The following is a 13,209-nucleotide window of genomic DNA, read 5'->3' as shown; positions in this document are numbered from 1 at the left end:
TGCAGATATGTTAGGTGCATTGATTATGTCAGTTATGATGTAAATACTGAAAATAGGCAAATATTAATAAGGGAATTTTTCGAGATTTTTGGAAATTTTTCGAGAATTTTTCGGAGCTCGTATGGACGAGTTAACGGGGATAAAAATGGGGGTCGGGAAAAGCCTGTTTAGGCTACCCATTTAAGCGAGGAAATGTCTATTTTTATATTTCCTTTTCCTTTTTCTTTTTTTCTTTATTTCTTCTCTTCCTCACCGAAAACCCACGCGCCCTCTTCCCTTCTTCTCTCACGTCGAAGCCCTAACCGCCCGTGGCAGTTTCTTCTTCTCCTCTTATTTGATTTCTTCTCGATTGCGCCGCACCTCTGCCGATTCTCTTCTCTTCCCCGACTCTTCTCCGCCTGATTCCATGCCATTGCCCTAGGTTTGCAGCGCGCCGCCTCCGCGCGAAACAACGTTGGCCGCACCACTGTGTGCTGATCGCCGGACGCGCCGCCGCCGTCGACTCAGTCTAGCGCCGATCTCTCCTCTGCCCTCGAGCCCGAGCCACATTGCCGAGCTCTTTTCCCTCTGTGTCGTCTGCCCTAGTCACCTTGCACCGTCACCACAGCCGACCCGACGTCACCGACCCCGATCCACTGTCGGTTGAGAGTTTCTGCCGCTCCTCCTCGGCCCTAGCCGACCGCCACTGTGCGCTGTCTTGTTGACCGCCGCCAATTCCCTGGTGCTACCATGCCCTAGATTTCCTTTTTGCTGACAGGATCCGAACAAAACAGTAGTGAGGTGAGCATGCGTATCCTTGTTGATTTCTAGGAGTTCAATCTTGGATCAGATCAATAAATTCCTGGTAGTATATCTGATTTCCAGCAATTGCCTATTCTCGCAGCCCTTAGTCCAGCAGGTATTCTTGCTTCCAGCAGTTGCTCATCTCGTGTCGTGCAACGAGCAGCCGTTAATTGTGCAGCAACTCTTCGTCCAGTAGCACTTTGTCCAACAGCAACCCTTGAGTTCTAGCAGCGGTTGAATTAAGGTAAGGATTAGGTGATTGATTATGTAGATGTGTAATCTTGTGTAAATGGAATTAAGTTTGGATTCTTGATCCATTGGTGGATTGTGGATTAGGTTTATGCTATTGTATTAATTAGGGTTTGTCCCTAAATTAGTGTAAGAGATTTTTATTTAGCTATTTATAGGAATTAGCTGAATAAAATGTATATGTATTGGTGACACAGGACTTTGACGCGAGACGAGTATCTCGACGTCGGATTTGGACTTGATAGGATCCTTTCTTATTGGAGGCGGGTACTTTTGACTTTATGTCTTTGATATGCATAGTAGTGAATTTAACAAATAGCAATAATTATGTTTATTATTTTGTTTCGGTTAATCACTACCCGCTACCTGTTACATGCTTGGTTGATTGCTTGTTTTGCATCTCATGTTATTACTTACCTAATTATACATGCTTAGGGGTAGTGATTTAACCATACTTCACCATGTTCAGGACCTAGGTGTGATACCCTATCTGATCTATGTACCCTTGATATGATTTATTGACTATGGTGCACATCATGTATGTATATAGATTTGGTTCAGTATATTACCATGCTTAGTGTCATGCACCATTCGCATGATTGCATGCTGTGTGATAGATTGCTCCATTATTATCGAGCACATCGCCAGTTTCATCACTGTTCGGTGCTCCGTTGTTGACGCTCATGGGTAGCGTGACGCAGCGTGGTAGCACGTCAGTTTGCTCTGTTCGGTGCTCCGTTGGTCCACTCATGGGTAGTGTGACGCAGCATGGTAGCACATCAAGGATCCCTCCCCGTCATGGTGTACTGGGAGATGAGAGCATTACGCTCCCCCATTTATGATTTGGGATAGGAGTATGTGTGTACTCCGACAGCCTCCCGTCCACTTGGTCACTCATCAGGAGTAGTGATGCAGAGTACACAGTTGTCACAGCCCTACCCACTCGGTCCTACCATTGGGTGTGAGATGACTGACTGGCGTCAGGAGTGACCATGACTGCATTGGCATCATACACATTGATGCATTTATTTCTTGTGATTGTGTTTGCTGCATTTATTTGCTGCATATTGGTTGGATGCACATGCTTGACATGCATACAGGATTTCTATACCTCTTGGACTGTTTATCCTTGTACCAGGTCCTGGTTAGTATAGTATTCTCCTGTTCATTTCATATTGCATTTACCTTTATTACGTCAGGAGACTGTACGCATGATTAGTGCTAGATGTTACTTCCTTACTATGTATATCAGTTGTTACCCACTTAGCGTTGGACTCACCCCCGTCTCCGTTATTATTTTCAGGTTGATGCTGTCAGGAGAGAGTTCCAGTTGCTAATCCCCTGCAGACCACGAGGGCTTATTGATCTTTTGGTTTTCTTCTTTATTTGACTATGTTTAGACTTGTTTTATTTTGATACTTGGAGTTTGTATGGATTGTTTTACTTGTGGATGACTTTTTATTTGGATTTGCTCTTACTACATGCCTTCCTAGGTGGCAGAAGAGGTAAGTTAGTTTTATCGTCGGATTTGAGCTTTACGAGTGTAGTGGAGTAGGATATTGGTTTTGAGCTTTATGAGTGTAGTTGAGTAGGGTTGTTTTCGAGTCATTGTACTACTGTTCAGTTTGATTATTATTAAACTGCATGGTTGTGTCAGCCAGATGCTGAAATTTATATAAACTGCGTGGTTGTCTGTGTTGTTGTTTATTTATTATTGTTATTATTCCAGCTGCATGTGGCTGATATATATGATGATGTAGAAAATTTTCAGATTGTCCGCCGTACAGGGGAGATGATGTCGAAATTTCTTCGGACAGGAAATCCTCTGGGGCATGACAATTTAGTGGTATCAGAGCTTAAGTTTTACGATCTTTGTTTTCGTATTTTGAATATTTGGGATAACCTGATACCAATTTATATGGTATCAGAGCGCCAAAGTTTGGCGATACTTGTTTGATTTTCGTGTGTTGGATTTTCGAGATTTATCTGATACCAATTTATTGGTATCAAAACAGGGTGTGATACCTGCTTTTAGTATTCTGGATATATTGTGCTAGCCCAAGTTTGCGAGTCAAACTGGGTAGTTATTTTGGTTGCACGGATTTTCCATTACGTATATGTTTGGACTTCCGTTTCGGAATTTATTATGGATTTCCAGTGATTTTCTCGTATGGAATTCCGAGATCAATTTGGGGACTGGACAGCGATGGAACATCTCCAGACAGCAATTAGGTATGAAATTATTTTGGTAATTGTTGATACTTGTAGTAATATCTGTGATATAATTTAACAGATATGAGAAGATCTACACGTATTGCTGCGAGACGTGGTGCTGGACGACCACGTACGAGGACCTCGGGATCTCTAGATATGCCAGAGTCTGTCAAAATTTTTTGGTAAGGACTCCTCGTGGTTTCGATCATACCGGTTAAGTAGAGTTAGTAGTTAAGTAATGGTCATCCTTAGAGAGTAGTATAGTGATCCGGCGGTTAGAACACGGGACCCCATAACGAGGGGTCAACGCCACGTGGAAGTCAAAGGGCCAGGTGGTTCATCGGAGAAGGGTGAGTCGACCGGACTCATGAGAAAAGGACAGACCGATCGGTCGACCGGAGAAGGATGAGTCGGCCTCCCGACCGGCCGACCGATGAACATCCGATAATAAAAAGGCGCCCTGACAGGGATCGGGATTCCGACGCTCGATTGAACAGTAACGAAGGGCCGAGCGGACGTCATGATCGTCCGAAGACAATGTAACATACTGCTAGTAGTCCCTATATAACATCTTACCGAAGATCTCCCCAGCATGCCGATGAAGAGAGAAGGCCGGACGTGATGTAAGGGTCGTCCGGCCGGGCGTAAGAGGAATGCTGGCCAAACGGACGCCCCGTCCCGCCGGCCGGATGGACGCCCCGGCCTGTGGTCGGTAAAGAAGGACAAGAACATCTTATGACAGCTGTCAAGTCCTATGGCTAGGTCATACTCCAAGTCTGACAATGAGGTGTTCTGTTGTCCCATCGAAGACGTGCTTGGACTGTAGCAGTATGGAGTCAGGTAAGTTTTCTGACAGACACATACCGAGGTATGGGCTGCGAACACGTATGCGCCTCGATGGACGTGCAGGAGCTCTTTCACCGCTCTATATAAAGAGACTTATACTTCGCCGGAGGTACGGGTGGGACACCTTTGGAGCCACTTTTTTCACTACTTGCTTGCCTGACTTGAGCGTCGGAGGGTCGCCGCCGGGAACCCCTTCCCGGCCTGACTTCTGTGCAGGTTCGCCGGAGGTTCGTGCAACTAGTCGAAGATCCACGTCAGCAGCCGGGGAGCGCCACGTGCCCAGCGTCCGTTGATTCAGCATTCGGACAGGATCAAATTGGCGCCGTCTGTGGGAACGCTCCTACATCCGAATGGAAGCAATGGACGAGGCTGGACGACAGCATACGGTGACGCTTTCCACGGAAGAACTCGATGCTCTGATCGAGTTGAGAGCTGCTAAGTTGATGGAGCAAAAACAGAAAGCAACAGCCGAGCGGCCGGAGCAGCAAGCAACGTCAGCGTCTGGTGGTCGAGTGGAAGCACCACATGCCACCGTTGCATTTCATCGGGCCCTATTCCGCACCCCCGAAGCAGCACCCACTCATAGAGATCGGGGATCTTCTTCGGAGGAAATGCCGAGATGAGATGACAGAAAAGGAAAAGCCCCTCGAGCGGACTCATCGCCCGAGCGGATTAATCACCAATTTTCAGAGGTTATTCTACGAGACCCTCTGCCCAAGCACTACGTGCCTCCGATGATCGGCGAATACAATGGAACCACCGATCCGGATGATCATTTGGGTAAGTTTGATAACACGGCAACCCTGCATCAATACACAGATGGGGTGAAGTGTCGGGTTTTCCTCACCACCCTATATGGATCGGCTCAACGTTGGTTTCGGAGGTTGCCGGACGGATCCATCACAAGCTTCAAGGACTTCCGGACGGCCTTCCTCCACCACTTCGCAAGCAGTTGGCGCTATCAAAAAACCAGCGTTAGTCTGTTCGCCATCAAACAAGAAGCCCGTGAATCGCTCCGAGCTTACATCTAGCGGTTCAACAAAGTGGCCATGGATATTCCAACGGCCACCTCGGAGACCATGATGAATGCCTTCACACAAGGCCTTGTGGATGGGGATTTCTTCCAATCGCTCATTCGGAAGCCGCCCCGAGACTATGATCACATGTTACACCGGGCCAACGAATACATCAACGTGGAGGAAGCGCAAGCGGCCCGGAAAAAAGAAACTCCAGCTGAGCGGGCTCCCCCGACCGAACGGAAGTCGCACGTCGCTCAACCACCGAGAGGACCACGGGCCGAAGCAATTCGAGCTCATCCGAGACCGCATGTCCAAGAAGTAGCAGCCGAGCGGCCTAAGACAAAGAAGAGATGGACCCCAATGTTCTGCTCCTTCCACCGGACGGACACACACAACACCAAGGATTGCCGCAGTCTTCCTCTAATCGCCCACCCAGTTCCCAGAGGCGTCAGTCGTCGGTCGCCATCAGCCGACAGGCGGCAGAGGCCTCGTGAAGCCGATCGGATGGTAGCCGACAGGCGACAACAACTGACTCCCGAGCGGCATCGCTCTCCGAGGCGGGAGAATCTCCGAATGTCTAGGGAACGTCCCCGACCTTCCGCCCGAGAAGAAGAAAATAGGAGTAATACTTCCCGAGGCGAGATCAACATCATAGCTGGTGGGCCGACCGGAGGAGACTCCAACCGAGCAAGAAAGGCTAGCGTCCGGCAGCTCCAGATCCATGCAGTCGGCTGCAGCCGAGAGCGGGCGAGTGGACCCGAAATCAGTTTTGGGCCCGGGGACTTGGAAGGAGTTGAAGTTCCCCATGACGACGCTCTGCTCATCAAAGCGGTAATAGCCAACTACACTATTCACCACGTTTTTATTGACACAGAAAGCTCGGTCAACATCATATTCAAAAAGGCATTCTATCAACTACAAATTGACCTAGCCGAGCTGCTGCCCATGACAACCCCCCTCTACGGGTTTACGGGCAATGAAGTCCTGCCGGTCGGACAAATCCGGATGACTATTTCACTGGGAGAAGAGCCGCTCAGGAGAACGCGGACAGCAAACTTCGTGGTGGTCGACTCTCCCTCATCATACAACGTCATTTTGGGACGACCGGCGCTCAGCGAGTTCCTGGCGGTCGTCTCCACCTTCCACCAGAAGATCAAGTTCCCCGTTGAAGATAAAGTGGGAGAAGTACGGGGAGATCAACTGGCAGCTCGGCGATGCTACGTCGAAATGGTCCGAGCAAAAGCAAATTCCGCTCGGAAGTCGCCACGGATCGAGGTGAATGCTATAACTGAAAAGCCTCCCTCTTTAGTTTACGAAGAAAAAGAGGAAGTGCAAATACACCCGACCCGATCGGAGGCCACGACATTCATCGCGTCCGATCTAGGGGCAAATCAGAAAGAGGAGGTGATCCAATGCCTCCGAAGAAACCATGATGTCTTCGTCTGGTCGACACATGAGCTGCCCGGAATTTCACCAAGTATAGCGCAGCATGAGCTCCACGTCCGACCGGACGCTCGGCCAGTAAAGCAAAGAAAAAGGGACTTCAGTGCCGAGCAGAATGCCATCATCCGAGCGGAGTTGGAGAAACTCTTGGAGGCCGGCCATATACGCGAGGTCCAGTTCCCGAGCTGGCTGGCGAATGTGGTGCTAGTTTCCAAACCCGGCAACAAGTGGAGAGTGTGCATCGATTTCCGGGACCTTAACAAGGCGTGCCCAAAGGACTTTTACCCCTTGCCCCGAATCGATCAACTGGTGGATTCTACGGCCGGCTGCGAGTTGATATGCATGCTCGACGCCTATCAGGGATACCATCAAGTGCCACTCGCCCGGAAAGATCAAGAAAATGTTAGCTTCGTGACGGCCGACGGCACCTACTGCTACAATGTGATGCCGTTCGGATTAAAGAACGCGGGAGCCACTTATCAACGGTTGATGAACCAAGTGTTCAAGGAGCAGATCGGGCAGAATCTGGAAGTTTATGTGGACGACATTCTTATCAAATCCGTCCGAGCGGCCGATCTCTTCAAAGACATGGAAGAAACCTTCCGAACACTACGGAAATATGGAGTCAAGCTAAATCCCCAGAAGTGCCTGTTCGGAGCAAAAGGAGGGCGCTTCTTAGGTTACATAGTGACCGAGCGGGGCATTGAAGCAAATCCCAGTAAGGTGAAAGCTCTACAAGACATGCCGCCTCCAAGAAATACAAGGGAAGTGCAGCGTTTGACCAGTCGGATAATTGCTCTATCCAGATTCATCTCCAAAACCGCCGACCAGATCCTTCCTTTTTTCAAAATCTTGCGCAAAGCAACCAAGTTCCATTGGGACGAAGGATGCGATCGAGCATTCGAAGATTTGAAGACCTATTTGAATTCTCTCCCGATACTAGCTAAGCCAGCTGCGGGTGAGCCACTTTGTATTTACTTATCTTCAACCGAGCAAGCAGTCGGCTCGGCACTAGTGAGAGTGAGCGGAGAAGAGCCTGTATATTTTCTGAGCCATATTTTAAAAGATGCTGAATCTTGCTACACCGGGCTCGAGAAATTGGCTTTCGCTCTGGTCCTCGCCGCCCGGCGTCTTCGCCCATATTTCCTGGCTCATTCCATCATCGTCCGAACGAATAGTCCACTGGGGAGAGTTTTGTCGAATCCAGAAGCGTCCGGACGGCTCATCAAATGGACTACAGAGTTGAGCGAATTCGACATTCAATACCAGCCCCATTCGGCAATTAAAGCGCAGTCCTTGGCGGATTTTGTGACTGAGGTGCAAAAGCCGGAGCCAGAAGCTATGTGGAGAATATATGTGGACGGATCGTCCACTCGGCTCGGAAGCGGGATTGGAGTACTGCTGCTCTCTCCCCAAGAAGAAAAAATGCACTTATCCGTCCGGCTAGATTATAGAGCTACAAACAATGAAGCGGAGTATGAAGCCCTCATAGCCGGCTTGCAGGCAGCTCGGCGTGTTGGAGCTGGTCGGGTAACGCTCCATTCGGATTCGCAGTTGGCCGCTCAGCAGCTTTCCGGCACCTTTGAAATTAACAACGCTCGGCTCAAACTCTACACAGAAGCATTTGAAAAACTCAAAGCTGATTTCCGAGAGGTTATTATCCAAAAGATACCCCGAGCAGAGAATCAAGCGACCGATGAGTTAGCCAAACTTGCAAGCTCAATAACGTCGGTCGCCATCCAGCAACCAATTGAGCAAGTATCCTTGGTGGCGCACGTCGACCGGATGGAAGGCCTCACGTTTCCAGGCGACTGGAGGACACCCATCACGGAGTTTTTACGCTCGGGCGCCACACCGTCCGATCGGAATGAAGCCCAGCTGTTAAGGAGGAGAGCCGGTCGGTTCACACTAATCGGTGATCAACTCTACAAGAAGGCTTTCTCTCGTCCGCTGCTGAAATGCGTGAGCTCGGAAGACTCGGCTTACATCCTCCAAGAAGTACATCAAGGATCATGTGGAGGACATCCGGGCGGACGATCATTAGCTAAAAAGATCCTGCTAGCTGGATACTTTTGGCCGACCTTGCAAGCTGATGCCGCTCGGACCGTCGCGACATGTCTATCTTGCCAGAAGTATCACAATGTCTCTCACCGACCGGCAGAGGAAATGAAGGCATCCACGGTCTCCTGCCCGTTCAACTAGTGGGGAATGGACATTGTTGGTCCATTTCCTATGGCGACCGGGCAGCGAAAATTTCTATTTGTGGCAGTCGATTATTTTTTCAAGTGGGTGGAGGCCGAACCGCTAGCCAAGATCACCGAGCAGATGGTCAAGAAGTTTATCTGGCAACACATTATCTGTCGGTTCGGCATCCCTCGCCGACTTGTTTCCGACAACGGACGGCAGTTCACTGGAAAGTTGCTCGAAGATTGGTGCCAAAGCTATGGCATCGAGCAACACTTCACGTCCGTAGCATACCCCCAAAGCAATGGTCAAGCTGAAGTAGCTAATCGGGAAATTCTTCGTATTCTGCGTGCTCGGCTCGACCATTTGGGAGGAAGTTGGGTGGATGAAGTGTCGGGCGTCTTATGGGCTATCCGAACGACTCCAAAGGAAGGGACGGGCGTCATGCCTTTCCACCTGGTGTATGGCGGCGAAGCAGTCATTCCTGTTGAAGTCGGCGTCGAGTCTGTCTGGATCCAGAGCTATGATGATGGCAACGCCGAACGGAGGAACATGGAGTTGGATTTGATCAACGAGGAGCGAGCCAAGGCGTCCGTTCGGCTGATGGCGTACTGGCAGCGGATGAAGCAAAACTACAACCGCCACGTAATCTCCAGATCATTCCAGGTCGGTGACCTTGTCTGGAAGAAAGTCAAGCCGGTCGGCGACGTCGGCAAGCTGGAAGCTCCCTGGGCGGGCCCCTTCAAGGTTATCGAAAAGCTCCGCTCGGGCGCTTACTATTTGGAGGATGAAGACGGACGACAGTTGGACCGACCTTGGAGCGCGAATCATCTCCAGCCTTATCGAGCTAGGTGAAAGGTGCACTGATGCAACTCATTTTTGTGTATATTCTAGTCGCCCATGTCCTTGTAATGCAGGAAGCAGAAATGAATTAAAAGATTGCTAGTGAGTCCGCAGAGCGGCTGTGTTAAAGATTAGCCTTTAAGACCGTCGAGCTCCGACGTTAAATATCAAGAGACGAGCCGGCGTCTATAAACGTCCGAGCGGAAGACCGTCGAGCTCCGACGTTAAATATCGAGAGACGAGCCGGCGTCTATAAACGTCTGAGCGGAAGACCGTCGAGCTCCGACGTTAAATATCGAGAGACGAGACGGCGTCTATAAACGTCCGAGCGGAAGACCGTCGAGCTCCGACGTTAAATATCGAGAGACAAGCCGACGTCTATAAACGTCCGAGTGGAAGACCGTCGAGCTCCGACGTTAAATATCGAGAGACGAGCCGGCGTCTATAAACCCTCCGAGCGGAAGACCGTCGAGCTTCGACGTTAAATATCGAGAGACGAGCCGGCGTCTATAAACCCTCCGAGCGGAAGACCGTCGAGCTTCGACGTTAAAAATCGAGAGACGAGCCGGCGTCTATAAACGCTCCGAGCAGAAGATCGTCGAGCTCCGACGTTAAATATCGAGAGACAAGCCGGCGTCTATAAACCCTCCGAGCGGAAGACCGTCAAGCTCCGACGTTAAAAATCGAGAGACGAGCCGGCGTCTATAAACGCTCCGAGCAGAAGACCGTCGAGCTCCGACGTTAAAAATCGAGAGACGAGCCGGCGTCTATAAATCTTCCGAGCGGAAGACCGTCGAGCTCCGACGTTAAATATCGAGAGACGAGTCGGCGTCTATAAACACTCCGAGCGGATAGTCATCCACGTGATACATTCCGGCGGTAAGAGCCGACCGACGACAGAGCCTGTTCTTTACACTACTACAAAATGAGCCTAAGATATCACTTTGAGAGCAACACTTTAGAAAATGTTGTCATATATCATATTTTAGAAAAAAAACATGCAACACTTTCAAATAAGTGTTGCATTATAATTAAAATGCAACACATTTTTTAGAAGTGTTGCACTTGCATTAGAAAAGGCAATACTTTTTAGAAGAGTTGTAATATAAATACATAAGTTATAATTAAACCCTAAGCTTAATTTCTCCCCTCTCCCAATTTCTTTTCCTTTCCCCGATTCCTCTTCCTCTTTCCCCGATTCATCACCGCCGCCTCCCTCTCGCATCACCCTCTCATCGCCGACCGAGTGAGAACCACCGCCACCCCATCTCTTCCACTTCACTCCGAACCCTAGCCTCCCAATCCACCGGAGCCGACCACTCTCTCTCGCGGATCTACTGCCCCTCTCGTCCGAGCGTCTCTGCCATCTCAACCATCACGGGCACAAAACATTGTCGTGGTCAGTTCTATGTCACCACTGTGAGCAGATCTCGACGCTCACCGTCCCCCGAGCCCTTGTCGTTGCCACTGTTCCAGCCGAGTAGATGCCCCTTCTCCTGTTTGTACGACTACCACACTAGTCCATGTCCAGCCACCTACAACTGTAATCCTCTCCGTAGCCACCCCAGCCATTCCACAGTTGCTGCCAGCTCCGTTGATACTCCGACCAGCTGTAGGGTTTTCCGCCTGAACACTGGAGCTATCATCAGAGAAGGAATTGTTGTTTTGCCGTCAGTGAAGGTAAATTTGGTATTAGATCAAATTTGCTCAGTTTGTTAACATGAATCTGAACATTCATTTGGTTCATTGTTGGATCAATTAAGTGTTTATTAGCATTAGTTTTCTTCAAAATGGTTTCGCTTGTTTTCTCTCTTTTGATGGCTTCAGTGAGCTGTTTGTTATTGATTTTTTTTTTCATTCTGGTGGATTTCAACTTGTTTTGGAATATTGGGGTTTTTGTTCTTTTCTTAGTGTTATTAAAGTTGTCAATTATTTTTTACTTGTACAATGTTAAGTTTAATCCTTCTCTTGGAAATGTGTGGCTGAGTTTGTGCAATTGTATTGGAAGAAGGGTGATTTATTTGCTGCAAATAATTACTTCATGCCTGCTTTAAGCAAGGTAATTTTCTTGTTTCACTCGCTTAGATCTTTATTCATTGTACTAATAGGATGCTAAGATGTTCTGATATGAGATTGTGATGTTGTTGTGTTGCGGCCCAGGATCCCAATAAAAGAATACTCTATCAACTATCCATGCTTGAAAGAAAAATGGCTCAAGGCAATGTTAGTTAGAGCCCTAGAGCCAATCATTTGATGATTGTATGGACTCATGTATATCATATTCTTAATAAAGGCATTGATTTTTGGTTATTATGATTATTTGTATTAGTGTCAGATAAAATAAGTATAGTAACGTCCTTGAGTAGAACGTTCATACCTATATCAATCGATTAGTTGAATCGATAGTGAGATGATATAGGGAACACTACTCTAAATCATTCCTAGTCGAGTATTAACATTCAGGGACAATGTTAATGCAATAAGACTAGCATGTAGGTCAGCTCGATGACTTGATCTCACAAGTCATGGATATAGAGATATCAAGTTGACACATGGGTATGCATTAGAGAATGTATACTAAATGACCCGCCATGAGAAAGTATCATGGATCGTTATATGAGTGTCATATACTTTCTCATGTGACTATTAGTATGACTATTAGTCCTTAGACCTGAAGTCACCATGGATCCCTACATAAGGAGTTATGTACTTTAGTTTCGTCAAACGTCACCCGTAACTGGGTGGACTATAAAGGCGATTACTGGGTATGTAACGAATTATGCAGAGGGATGTGAGTGATGTAGAAGGGATCTATCCCTTCCATATGACGGGAGCGACATCGCTATTTTTGATAGAGTGAGACCACTAAGTGCATGGTCATGCCCAAATGAGTCAACATTAGATGTTGAGCTCATTTGATCAAGTGAGTCTACTTGGAGTTCAAGATTTAGATTGATTGGAGGATGACACGGTCTATGCCTCACATTTATCAATCTAGATGTCTAGGATAGAAGGACAATGTCACATATTGTGAGGAGTCACAATTAGTAGTCACAAGGTGATGTCGGATCTCGACATTCTTGTAACTTGGGTAGTAATGATGTGTTGCTAGATACCGCTCATTACTTATGCTCCTAAATGGGTTTAGGGGCATTGCCAACGTTACAAGAACCTATAGGGTCACACACTAAGGGCAAATAGATGGAGACTAGGTTCATTTGATGAACCTAAATGATTAGGTTCATATGATGAACCAAATTGGATTAAGAGTAATCCAAAGTAGGATAATTGAGTTGGACTCAAGTTGGTTCATGTGTTAAGTGAGTCTAATTTGGACTTAGACTCATTTAATTAATTTAATTCAATGAATAGAGATTCATTAAATTAAAATTGGCTTGAACTAATGGTTAGATTAGATCAACCAAGGGATAGAAGTGGTCAAGTTTGACTTGACTTAAGTAGGAAGATGAAGAGTCACGTTTTTGACTTGACTTAAGTAGGAAGATGAAGAGTCACGTTTTTGACTTGACTTTGACTTGACCAATGCCACATCATCAAGGCCTCTTCATTTGGTCAAGTTTGATTTGACCAAATGCCACCTCATGGGAGTTACCAAGAGTTGTGACTC

The sequence above is a fragment of the Zingiber officinale genome, chromosome 5A (assembly GCF_018446385.1).
Source record: "Zingiber officinale cultivar Zhangliang chromosome 5A, Zo_v1.1, whole genome shotgun sequence".
Taxonomy (NCBI): domain Eukaryota; kingdom Viridiplantae; phylum Streptophyta; class Magnoliopsida; order Zingiberales; family Zingiberaceae; genus Zingiber; species Zingiber officinale.
Note: the sequence above shows the minus strand (reverse complement) of the source record.